The sequence below is a fragment of the Bos mutus genome, chromosome 13 (assembly GCF_027580195.1).
Source record: "Bos mutus isolate GX-2022 chromosome 13, NWIPB_WYAK_1.1, whole genome shotgun sequence".
In the NCBI taxonomy this organism is placed as follows: Eukaryota; Metazoa; Chordata; class Mammalia; order Artiodactyla; family Bovidae; genus Bos; species Bos mutus.
Genome location: NC_091629.1, coordinates 38,465,107 through 38,478,263, shown reverse-complemented (window position 1 = coordinate 38,478,263; position 13,157 = coordinate 38,465,107). Strand labels below are relative to the sequence as shown.

Below are 13,157 nucleotides of genomic sequence, written 5' to 3'. Positions count from 1 at the left end.
GACCAGCTCCCTTAGGCTGTGATGAATCATTGGACAATACAAATGTGCTCTTTTTAACAGGTGGATCGAAAGGCATATCCTGCCATGGATGCAATCCCCCCAGCTGCTGACAAGCTGTCTCATCCTGGAAGTCTCCAGGGGCTCCTCCTACAACAGCACATGTGGTGCCTCTGTCAATCAAGAGATACTGTTTAAACGTCCCAGCTTAGCTCTTGGTAGAAGCAGCAGCGGACAGCACTTTCCTGATCCTGGGTGGGCCTGAAGGTCCCACTTTCACCTCACTGAAGGCCATGACAGACAGTGAGGCCATGGACAAAGGGCCTCTGACCAGCCCCATGACATCACAGGACCACAATTCAGAGCTGACACCACAGGTGTGGCTGAGAGGTGGGCTCTGATGTTCTCCATCAGTCACAGCTCACAGTAAAGGTGGAGGATGGATACAGAGTTACTTGCTTTTGTGGGGTGAATCGTGTCCCCAGAAGACAGTACCTGTGAATGCAACCTTATTTGGAAACAGGATCCTGGTAGATTTAACCAACTTACGATGAGGTCATAACCCAGTGGGACGGGTGTGTCACAAAAAGGGGAACTCTGAACCCAGACATGCAGAGGGGGATGGAGGTAGAGGTGGGGCAGGGGGGACGTGGCCACAGCCCAGAGGTGCCTGGGCCACAAGAGCTGAAGAGGCGGGCAGGACCCTCTCCCAGAGCCCCCGGAGGGAGCACAGCCCCACGACCCCTGTTGGGGGAACATGTTTCTGCTGTGTTTGCCACCAGTCTGTGGCACTTTGTTACAAAAGCCACAGGAAAAAGCCACACATCCACTTAAAAATTTTAAGTTTTTCTTAAAAAGAAAACTGATCGGCCTAAGAAGGCAGAAAAATTATATCCAAAGGTTTTAAATCTGAGCTATACTGACTTGAAATGTTAACTCTAACACTTGTACTCCCTCTGCCAAAGAAAAACATCAAATCTAAACAGGAAAGGGAAAAAAACCAGCACCTAGTTCTCAAGCAACAGGATGGAATCCTCTGTAGTCTTTTAACTTTTGTCTTTGAAACACTTTCCAACAGAAGGAAAAGCTGCAAGAATGATTCTTGAGAGAACTCCCTCCTAACCCTTAACCAAATACACCAGTTCTTTAATATTTTGCAACATTTGTTTACACCAAGCAAATGCTAGAATCTTCAAGCTGTCTTTTCTATTCAAAGTTGCATTTCTTGAAAACAAGAGGATCCAGCCAACCCTCTAAGGTGCTACCTAGGAAACCCCATCATATAGGTCACTGGGTTTGGACTGGGGCAGAGAAATGTAATGCCCGACTCCCCGGCTGGTGGTGGGAGAGCCCCCATACAGGCTTGGACCAGAACAAACGTTTGTTCTGGCATCTGACACAATTTTAGCTGCTAATCGGACGTTTCCAAGTCCCCACTGTCATTCTGCATAGGCCTTGCAGACGGTAAACACTCATTAGATGCTGAATAAATGAAGGCTGGGTGGACGGGTGCCGAGTGAATGAGGAGTGTGTGTCTGCAGTAGCAGACAGGCACACACCTGAGAGAGACTCTCACCTTCTCAGGACGCAGAAACCAGGTGACAGTGAGGCGTGAACCCCACTTCCCTCACCAGCTCAGCCAGCGTTCTCCTCACGAGAATCAAGCCCCCTGCCCCTCGGCCATGCAGCTACTTCATCAGCTGCCATTCAAACAGAGGGGCACACGCTCCAGACCCAGGGTTGGCTGTGGATGAAAACAATTTACCTAGTAAAGAACTATGGCAAAAATAGCTCATGGCTCCAAACAATCACTAAAATATTCGAAAGAAATGATCTTGCCAAAAAATTATGCTTACAAAATTCCAAGATGATACTACACTTTATTAAATCTAGAATTTTTCAAATAAAACTTACATAGGTGATAATCATTTTGAACAGATTATGTACAGATCCTTAACAGAAGGTACAAGTATCTTTAAAAGCAGGCACAAAATATAAAAACTATTCATTTTTTAAGTCAGAAATTCCAATGCAGACGTCACTGTCACACTTCAGACACTGAGTACCAGACACGCGGTCCCGGTTGCCTGGTCCTCGAAACAGGGTGGGGCTCCTAACGGTCAGAGAATGCCACCAGCCAGACCACCGTGTGGGACCAACAGGTCTGACTTTTCAACAAACAGCCCAAAACAGAATAAAGCAGATTCCAGAGCCACCACCCCAAGTGCAACTTCTCCAAATGCAACTCCTGGGTCTGTCCCGACTGCAGCTCAAATCAACCAGTAGTAAAAACTTGGAGGATGCCATCCCTAAGCCTGAGCCCCAATTGGGGGGCCCCAGGAGGTACTCACGGAACCACCCACATGAAGGAAAGCATGGGACAGTGAGACACAATGTCTGTGATTTGCTTTAAAGTAGTTCAGAGCAAAAACAGAGGAACTCAAATGTGAGAACAAAAGGGAATTACTGAAGGAAACACACTTGCTAATTCTGTGTGTGTTTGAAAACTTCCAAAGTAGGGATCTGAAAATACAATGAGGTTACGAAAGAACAAGATCACTTTTACAGAATCAAGGGAGTTTGTGACTAAGGAAGGCTGGTGCTAAGAGACGATGCTTCCCAGGTGGCGCTGGTGGTAAAGAACCCACCTGCCAGTGCAGGAGATGGGAGTTCGATTTCTGGGTTGGGGAGATCTCCTGAAGGAGGGCATGGCAACCCACTCCAGGACTCTTGCCTGGAGAATGCCAAGGACAGAGAAGCCTGGCAGGCTACAGTCCATGGGGTCACAAAGAGTCAGACATGACTGAAGCAACTTAGCACACACACACACACATATGTGCTGAGAGACAAGGCTGGTGCCTGGCCTGCAGACCTGAGTCCAGGACTATGCATGCCAACACAGTGGGGGGGGGGGGGTGTGTGTCGCACAGCGTGTCTGCTACAAGAGTCACAAGGGTGTGCATAGGGACCTGGCCCCTCCCACCCCAGCAGGGGAGGGTCCTTATCCAGGAGGTGACCCTGGGAGGGGATCAAAGAGACAGCCGTGACCTTGGCCTTCAGAGGGCCTCCAGAGGGTTCGGGTCCCACAGATCAACAAGAAGGGGAACTTCACCTGTGAACGTGGATGACATGCCAGGCATACAACAGCCCTGTCTATACCCACAGCCTTTACGACCACCATGGGACACTCCCATGCTGGTCACTGTAAGAATTATGACTTTCAGACCAGTTACTCAATGAATCTATTTGATGTTATGTGAGCCTCCTCATGTTACTCTTGCATGAAAGGTTTTCTAAATTTTGAAGACTACGTTTTGTTTTCCTGCATCTCCTACAAGAAGCAATAAAAATGCTGTCTAGAAAAGGGGCCCCTCCCGCTTCCCAGGAGCAAGAAAGGCCTGGGTCCACCTGGGGGGCAGATGGGCACATGGGTACCCAGTCCTGCAGGGGGGTCAAAGGAGGGGCCGTGTCCTGCTATAGCGCAACGGCACTAAACACCCACCCCAATGGCCCCACCGGACACCCTGGGCTCTGCCTCTGCCCCCACCACACCCTCCCTCCAGGCCCAGCTGCATCTCCTCTCCTCTACAGGCATCGACGTCTGTCTGCTCTGTCACCTCCCCTCTGGGGACATGCGACCCAACACAGCCAGGACCTTGTTGGTGCCTGCGTCCTTGGACCGAGAGCCCCTCCTTGCTGAGAGCGTGGGGCTGAGTGCAGATTTGTGGGGCAAACTCACTAACACCGTGGTCACTGGCCTCATTCGCTCAACCATCAAGGGAAGGGTAGGTATGAGTAGTGATTGCTGGAGATGAATGGGGAGCCCTCATGAAACCCTGGCATTGAGAAATAAATGTGGCAACGTGTCAGGAGAACACAAGCTGTAACGGTGGAGAGGGCTGAATCCTTTCCCCCAAAATGATCTCCTCACGTCTTAACCACAGGAGAATATAACCTCACTTAGAAACAGGGCCTCTGCAGGTGTAATCAAGTTAAGATTAGATCATCATGGTGGACACTAATTCAAGGTGACTGGCATCCTAATAAGTAGAGGCAGATCTGACACCAGGGTGACAGCCATAAGGGCAGGATGGGAGGCATGAGGGACACATCTTGGCTGTGAGCACCCAGGACTGCCAGCGGCCACCAGAGACTCAAAGAGGCAGGAAGTGTGTCCTTCCCTGGAGCCTCTGGAGAGAGGGTGGCCCTGACCACACCTTGACTTAGGACTTCTGGCCTCCAGGTTGGGAGAGAATAAACCTCTGTTGTTTTAAGCTCCCAGATTAGTGGTCCTTTGCTCTGACAGCTCCAGAGAACTCATACAAACAGCAGACTAACTTACACAGATTGCTCCCTGGTCAGATGGTAGGAAGGCTCTCTGAGATGGGCCTTGAAGGGTTCCCAACCAGGATCCACACAGTCCAATCCACCAGCCTCCCCCGCACCTGACTCAGCAGCTTGTGGCAGGGCTGGAGGTTGTATCCAGATGAAGCTCACCCCATCAAGCCAGAAACACAGCCCACCACTTCCTTCAAGGAAGCCATATGGCAAGGCCGCCCATGTCCAGAGTCTGGAACACGGACAGGTTTCACAGCAGCTCAGCCTCACCCCTGCACCCTGGGCCTGGTGCTGGCCCCCTCCCAGCAGGTGGCAGAGGGGTATGTGGGTAGTTCCCTCGAGACAAAGGGAGAATCGTTGTCTGCCCTAATAGTCACATGTCCGCTTCAGTGTGTATCAAGAAAAACATAAGTGAGATGCCTGACTCATGACTTCATGGATATTCTTGCTCCTTAAGATGAGGCAAAACAAAGGTAAGTAGATGTGAGGTTGGTGTGACCCTCAGGCAGTAGCATGGGCAGCATCGAGTTGTGCTTGCCCTGCGTGCTCCTCCAAGGCTCGGTGCATCTCCTGAGCTCAGAGGAAGACACTCTTTGAGGGACCACCTGAGACTCAGTGAAGCGGATCTGCTAGACACAGTGCAGGTAGGTCCCCTGGCACTGACCCTTCCGATCCTCTTCTCAGGCTCTCAAGGGCATATGTACACCTGGAAGTGCTTCTGGCTCCCTGGCCTCCTGAGTGCCCTGCTCATCACAGAGGAACCATGGTCACTGCAGCCACGCAGTACACCTGCTGACTGAAACTTCTGCCTTCTCTCTGCTCCTAAGTCCAGGCACTGGGCTTCCACCCCACAGCAGAATCAAAAGCAGCAGATGACAGAGAAGCCAGAAGGGAAGAGGTTTAAAAGACCCCCCCACACACACCCCAGTGTTTTTCACATCGTCCAGTGGAGCTCAGTGACTTTAATGGTAAGGTGGTCCAAGGACAGTGTCACCTTATCACTCCCTGTTCTGACCTCATTCTGCCAACAATGTTAGAAAGAATAGGAGGACTTCCCCAGTCGTCCAGTAGTTAGGACTCTGCTTTCACTGTTGAGGACGCACATTCAATCCTGGTTGGGGAACTAAGATCCTGCAAGCCACATGGTGCAGCCAGAAAAAAAAGAAAAATAGGAAAAGTCAACGTACCCAGTATTAAAGATCACTTTTCTCAGGTGTGCAGCAGGCCTGTCATGATACATGGTCACTGCCCCCGTGAAGGGTGTGTCTGCTGCTAACTCATGAAAAGTTCTTCAAAACAACGCTGAAGTTGAGGGAGTAAGTCTTCATATAAAATAATAGCAATGAAATAACAATGTCTCTATATCACCAGAGGCAATGAAAAAACACCATGTCCTCATGGAAAAACCTGGAAACTTCCTGCTTATGGAGTTTTCCATGTATAACCAAAAATGAAAGCAAAAGTGACAGTACACGGTAACACACACACTTTAATAATATAATCCTGAAGAGAACTCTAAAAGTGCCAGGAGGGAGCTGACCGGAGAGGTTCCACTCACCGCAGACGAGATGCTCAGCTCTTGGCCAGTTAGCGTCCAAGTGGTGTTAAATGTCCTGCCTCCTTTAGTCTCTATTTGGAAATTAAACATTACGCATGGACATAGCATCAGCAGCAATCACCTCTCATCAGAGGATTGAGCTCCTGTGAGACATTGCTGAGAATATTCAGAAGGTAGGCGACCGTAGCCGGAAGCTCGGGTCTCTTCTTCAACAGCAGGGACTCACGTCCTCAGCTTTCTCTTACCTGAGGAGCTTTGTAAGGGAAATTGCCACTTTTAACTTTCCCCTCATTGCCAGTTCTTACTATTAACACTTTAGAGGTAGATGGAGAACGATGGTCAGTGGAGAGGGGTCTGAGACGGGCAGTGGAGGCTGCACTCAGACCACTAGCCACAGAAGTCATGCTAAGGCAGTTTTCATGGGACAGGACAGGAACAAAAAGAATAGCTCTGTCCACTCTTCTTAAACAACCCCTGGGCCCTGCCAGTGGGGCCTCACCTTGTCTGATTGACAGGCCCCAAATGAGACCATGTTGGAAGCTCTGGGACCCTCCCCTCCAGGGCTGACAAGCTTTCCCCAGTGTCCTGGGGTCCCAGGGTTCTTGGCCTTGGAGAGGAGAATGCAGAAGGCTTCCCACGCTTTGATCACAGGAGTTCCTAGGCCAGCCACAGACATGGGGCCCCGTCCCACCGGACGGGCGGTCCCCCAACCCTGGTCTGGATGCGAAGACCCACTGGAAAGTCAAAGGCTGCTGTTTAGGAACAGCCAGAGTGTCAGGGACCTCAGGGTGCACACAAGCCGGGTGTGGCCCCCTGCTGAGAAGTGTGAGACGGTGGAGGGGACAGCTGGGGGTGGGCTACAGACTCCAGGTCACGGCCCCAAAGCTCTGCCACCTGAAGCCACTCCACGCTCACCCCAGAACAAGCATTTGACTCTGCGCCCCGCTTCCCCACGTGACCTTTCCTCTGGGGACCTGGGACGTGTGGCCCGCCAGCCTGCTCCACTTTTCGTGTGAGAGAGGATGTGGGCCACAGAGCTGGCTGCCACAGGACTGGCAGGAAGGACTGGCCTTCAAGTGCAGATGGACAGCTTCTTCAGAGACCAGAGGTCAGGGTGGGGCCTAGGCCAAGGGGCCCGATTCCCTGGGAAAGGCGATGGCCACCTGTGAGCGAGACTCTGAGTATCGGGCGTCTCTGACTCAACCTCGCCTGAAGCACAGGGGATGTTGCTGGTCCAGGAACTGAATGTAGAGGACCCGGCTTGAGCAGTCAGCTGGCTCTGCAACTCTGAGACTGCTCCCCCCCAGAGTCAGCCCTCTCCTGCCCCGAAGGAAACAGTAGTGTCTGAGCCATTTTCAAACTTCCTAAAGAAGAGGAAACTCCGGTCCTGAAGCTGCACTGCTTAGAATGGGATGGGATGAAAAAACACACCTGTTCCAGACATGAAGGCCCATTTGAGGTGCCCGCCTGACTTGCTCACAGGGGCAGCCCATTTGCCCACAGCCCTGAGCTCCTCCAGTGACCTGGCCCCTCCCCTCGGTCTACAACACACCTGAACGGACACCCGACGTCATCCTGCCCGCCCCACCCTGGGCTTCTGGGCCAGCCTCCTGATGGTGTTTTCCATCATCCATCACTGAAATCAACAACCCAGTGCACTGGTGCTGCCCCTCTGACCAGCGGGCCCAGCCGGGCGTCCCTGAGTGGGTTTCACGAAGCCCATCTCTGTGCATCCTGACACAGTGCCCTTGCACCTTGGCACAGCCACCTCAAACTGAGGGCAAATCAGCACCCGGATGTCAGCCTGGAGAACAGCAAACCCAGCCTTTAGATGGGTGAGGGGTGAGTGGCCAGCCTGAGGGTCCTTGCTCCCCAACCGAGTCCCTGCTGGGCTCTCCAGCCCCAGGTCCAGCCGAGGGACAGTGTTCAGAGTGGCCTAAAAAACCTAGGTCAGACCCTCTGCGTGCCAGTGACACACCGAGAGGGCAATCTACCCAAAGCCGCCCAGGCCCCACCCGACATGCGTCCATCTTCACGGCAGCTCTGGTTGCTTCAGGTTTTCAAATCCTCTCTCGAAGACAGAGGCATCTTCTTTCTGCTCCACAAAGAAGGGGTTCCACCCCAGGTCCACTCAGACAAGCAGGGCTGGGCTGCCACTTGGGAGCCAGGAAAAGGACAGCTTCCCTGAGACTTTCCCCGTGAGCGTGACATTTAGGAAGGGATTCGTGTGCTGAAACACGGGCTTTGGAAGGCATCATTTGAAACTACATTGCCTCTCACCCCCAACCCCACAGCCAATCAGCCCCTAAAGCTGCCTGGCCCCAAGGTTTCTGCTCTCTCCTTGGCTACCCACTCTCCATGAAGCAGAAGTTAGAAAATAATTTGCCACATAGGTACTGGAACCAGGGGCTGGCACCACAGGCCCAACCTGGGCCAGGGGAGGGGTCTGCATGGACACCCTTTCCTCCAATAGTCTTCAGAAAGGCCACCAGGTGGGCCACACCCATCCTTCTCTGAGCTCCCACTAGCATCTGTCACCCACATCGGTGGTTCCTGTAGTCAACAGCCCCACTGCAGGAATTCTGTCTCCAATCTGGCCCACAGCAAGCTCTCAATCAGCCAAAAATCATCATGAATAAGAAACTCTGGGAATGTCTCTCTAATGTGACTCAAAAAACACACCTGTCAAAACACAGAACATCTATAAATGCTGTTGAAAAGCACGCTAACACTGTTCCTCAACTTTCTAAAGTGCCTAAGTTGCTAACTTTTTATATCCAAATAATGACATTTAAAAAGGTTTAGTCATTTCAAAATCTCAATAAGAGTTAAACGGCAGTGTTGAGAAACACTGAAAGGAAAACTTTCCATCAATCACCCTAAGGTCAGACCTGACTGGTTGAGTTTGTCCTTATCCTTCACTAGAACAACTTTTCAGCTTGTTAGAAAAAGTTGTTTTTCTTTTCCATGATTTCTCCATCTACAAGCATCTGTCATCACCAGAAAACCAGAACCCAGAGCCCAAGTACACATGTGTCAGGCACATACCATACTGAAGCTCGAAAGGCAGAAAAGAGGGAAAATGCCGGTGAACCCGGGGCTGAAGACCCCAGCTGTACTGGCCATTCCAAAGTCAGAGCCAATGGCAGAGGACACAGGGGCCAGGGTAGGACATGACAACTGCGTTGCAAAGACTGAAATGAGTCTTGTGGTCTCAACAGAGATTTTCAAGCATTGTTTATTCTCAGGAGTTGGGCCATTCAAGCACACTTGTAGCAAAAAGAAGAATCTTTTTTGTTCAGGGGAGTGGGCAGGTTCACAAGGGAATTCTTGATAGCCTACCAACACTCAACAGATTTTAAGTAGAATATGTTCTATCAGAGAGAAGGAAAAGCCTCTGTTTTTATGAGTACACGAAACCCCCAGAACAGGGCACAAGAACCCTCCGCCCATATTAACACAGCAGTCAACAGGGCACCTGGGCACAGGAAGCACCAGCAAAGTGAGGCACGAGTTCAAGTTCAAGTTCACAGCTCCAGGCTCTCGGAAGATGTTTTGCGGGGCCTTCGCCGCTGGTCCAAGACCTCTGGTAGAGCACAGCAGGCGCACAGCTGCCCCAGAAACACAGACCACAGGGACGCAGTGGCCCAATTTCGCTTAATTTGAAAAACCCCACAAAAGGACAATGTTGAAAAGTTTGTAATATTTGGTTTAACATGTTTGCAAATAACACATTGTCTGACTGTAAAGTCCTTCCAGGTCCCCAGTGGAGTCTCACCCATCCTCAGTGTCGACCTCACCTTCCAAGTGCTTATGTGTGACCAAGGCGGGGGCAGCCCCCTCCCCCTGGATGGTCGAGTGGGGACACAGAGCACCCAAGAGGGTTGGAGCCCCTGCAGCCGACACTCCACCAGTTCTGAATACCAGAAACTAGACGTGGAAAAAGAGCTCATTTTCAAATCTTAAACAGCTAGAGCTGAACAAAACTCATCTCATCCAAACAAAATTCTTTCATCCAGGGTAATGTCAATGAGACCTAATGAGATCCTGTCCTGAGGCTGGCCTCCAAGAAAGGCTGACCTTGGGGTTTAGCCTAGAGGTGAGGCTGGCCTCCCAGAAAGGTTGATCTTGGGGTTTAGCCTAGAGGTATCGATTCCATACCCCCTAAACAGAACTCTCCCCATAAACACCCACATACACCTCCTTCACTTCAGTAAAGGATATAAAAATAATTACTAGTTTTCTAGGGAAACATAGTGTCTAAGTCAGACTTACACCTAGTAACTTCTGCCTCAACAACCTCTCACTTAGTCCTTTCCGAAACAGCAGGGAGTCTCAAAGTTTTCAGTTCAGAGTATTTATCATGAAACACACCAACTAGAAGCAGTGCACTATAATACTGTTGTTTACTTCATCATTCATGTGAAAAACCCTTCCATAAGTTTCCCTTTGGGAAACAAACTATTTCCCCCTCCCGATGAGTGAAAACACTGCCTTCACAGGCTACACGCAGGCCAGCGATAGACCGAATCTACAGTCTGCTACCCAAAGGGAAGTTAGCTTTGATGATAAATCCAGTATGAAAGATTCTACAACTGACACAATTAAAACGCACTCAAGGACTCCGCACAGGTGTCTGAGCCCAGCGGCTCGCCAATGTGTTGCCTGATTAGCATTTCTTTAAACAATGCTGATAACAATCTTGCCTCCGCAATCCACGACAAACGCTTCGCTGAGATTGGAGCAAGGAAAGCGTAAGGAAAATCGCTGAGAATCTCAGTCAAACTTTCTTTTGTTTGTATTTCCTCGGTGACAGAAAATACCAGTTCTTCGCCCCTTTGGGATATACCCAGGTTCCTCGGTCTAGCCCTATTGTGCGTGGTCCGTTAAACCTACAAATAATGAATTTGTCAGCAGGGCGAGAGGAACCCCAACTAGCCTGAGCCCTCCTCCTGGTGCAGAAAATCGCCCATTTGCCATCCAGATTGAGTTGTCAGACATTGACTCGTGCTACCCTGCGAAACTGACATGTCTATTTACAGAGAAACAAAGACGCGGCTTGCGGCGGACCCCGCTGCCTCCGCGCGCCCCGTCCGCTCCGCGCGCCCCTCGTCGCTCTGCGCGCCTCGTCCCCTCCGCGCTCCTCTAGTTGCCCGGCCTCGAGGCCCCTGCGCCCTGGTTCAGCCAGTAATTAAAATGGAGACGAGGCCAGTGCTGGGCTTCAGGGGGAGACAATGACCCCCAAGGCCCGGCGGAGAGCGGGGACCCGCCGCGCCCACCTCCCGCAGTTCCGACTCTTGGCAAACTCGGCGCGGGCGGGTCCGGGTGCGGCTCGGAGGCGCGGGCGGGGGGCGCGCGGGGCGGCGCGGGCGGGGGGCGCCAGGACGCCCCCAGGCTGCCTCCTGGGGCCGGGCGTTGACGCAGCAGAAATTACCAGCTGGAAAATTCCCCTTTCGGAGGTAACGGGGGAGGGACCGCGGCGGCGGCGGCAGGAGGCGCCGAGGACTAGGGGCGCGGGGCAACCCCGTCGCCGCCTCCGCCTCAGCGCGCAGCCCCGCAGGGACCCCGCGTAGCCCTCGCCGCCCCGCCCCGCCCGCGCCACCGGAGCTCAGGGACCAGCGGGGACAGGGCGGGGGTCTCTACCGCCGCCCCCAGAGCTGCAGCCGGGCGCACCGATCGCCGCCGGGAGGGCGCCCCCGCGGGGCGGGGCGCGGCGGGGCGCGAGGGGCAGGCGGCGGGGGCGCGCCCCGACTCTGAGCGGCTCCGGCCCGGAGCGGTCCGGCCGGCCTGAGCCCCGGCCCCGCCGCGATGCGCCGGCCCGGCCGCGGACAATGAGCCGGCGCCGCTTACCTGTGACCCCATGGGGCGCGGGCGAGGGCGGGCGCCGCGGCCGCCGGACCAGCGCCGGTGATCGCCGCGGCCGCCGGGCGAGCGCTGCGTCCGGGCGGGTCCGAGCTGCGCGCTCGCCTTGGCCGCTGTGTCCGTCTGTCCGTCCGTCTGTCCGTCAGGCCGGCGCGCGCCCCCGCGCCGCTCCAACCCCGCGGCCCCCGCCGCCCGCGCGCGCGCCCCGCCTGCGGACCCTGACCCCGCCCCCCGGCGCGCGCCCGGCCGCTGCTGATTGGCCCGCGCCCCGGCCCCGGCCCAGGCCACCGCCCCGGGCCCCGCCCCGCCGGCCCGGCCGCCGCCCCGCCCCTCGGTCGGCCGGCTCCGCTAGCCGGGCGGAGGGGGCCGCGGCGAGGGTCGGTGCGCCTCCGCCCCCCCGTGGGCGGCTGGACAGCGGAAGTGCGGGCTGGAGCTCGCTGGGCATTGTGGGAAGCCCCCTCCGCGGGGCTGGCGGGGGGCGGGGGTGGCGCGGCGTGGGGTCTCCGGGTGCCCGCGCCCCTTCCCACGGGGACCAGCACCCGGCAGACCATCCGGTCGGACACGTGGGTCGGGACGAGAGCACCCCAACTCTTGCCCGACCGCGCACCTGGCGCTGCCCACGCGCCTATCCCCCGGGCCACAGGCTGTCCGCGTCCCCCGACGCGCAGTCGCGCCGCACGGGTCTCGCAAACTTCGCGCCTTCCCGGCGGTTTGTGCGGCCGCGCGCGGTAAAGCGAAACAGCGGTCCCACAGCGCCCAGGGGCTCGGGGCCGCGCCGTCGGGGACCTCGGCGTCCCCGGGGAGAGGCGCACCTCAGGGCAGGGGCCACGGGACAGTGCGTGCCACAGGGCTTGGATCTGGCCAATGGAGGCATCAGCGGCCGCGCGCGCGTCGGTCCTTCCAGCCGCGTGGTATGCCCACGGCTTTGCCGCGCTTCCCCCGCAAGCGATCTCCAGTCCTGCTGCCCGAGAGCAGCCCCGTGCGTCCCTTCTCGCCCCTGCTGTCCTTGAGTCCTCGGGCAGACGGAATGGGAAGCGTGGCCCCGCATTCCTGGCTGGCCTGTGCGGGGGCAAAGGCCACCTCGCTTCCTCTCCCGGCCGCGACGGTGGGAAGGGAGGTGAGCCTGTGGCTGGCCAGCCGCGCAGGGGAGTTGAGCACGACCTGGCCATCCAATGGGAAGGCGCCGCGGACCGTCTGCGCCCTACCTCCCTGCGGGCCCAGCGCCGCGGAATTCCTCGGGAGGTGGGAGGCGGCGGGCCATTATGGATGCTTTCTCAGGATGTGTAAGGAGGCATTCACTGGGCTGCTGGGGGAGGGCAGCCTGGGGTTGGGTGGGGGGGAGGCGGGAATTCTCCTTGAGTGAACAAGGGCGGCCGCGGTCTGGCAGCCAGCGATGAAAAGG

General features: G+C 55.1%; 1 protein-coding gene across 4 annotated transcripts in view; it reads right to left on the bottom strand.

Moving 5' to 3' along the window:
* Positions 1 to 12,862, bottom strand: part of ZBTB46 (zinc finger and BTB domain containing 46) — a 51,592-nt gene extending 38,730 nt beyond the window's left edge. The window contains exon 1 of one of the 4 annotated variants that reach the window (XM_070381391.1): positions 12,568 to 12,862. The gene's annotated coding sequence lies outside the window, so the exon portion shown is untranslated. Of the gene's footprint in view, positions 1 to 1,573; positions 3,468 to 11,743; positions 11,941 to 12,567 lie in introns of those variants that run through there. The other 3 variants (XM_070381394.1, XM_070381390.1, XM_070381392.1) reach the window with 3 other exon arrangements.
* Between the last annotated feature and the right edge of the window lie 295 nt (positions 12,863 to 13,157).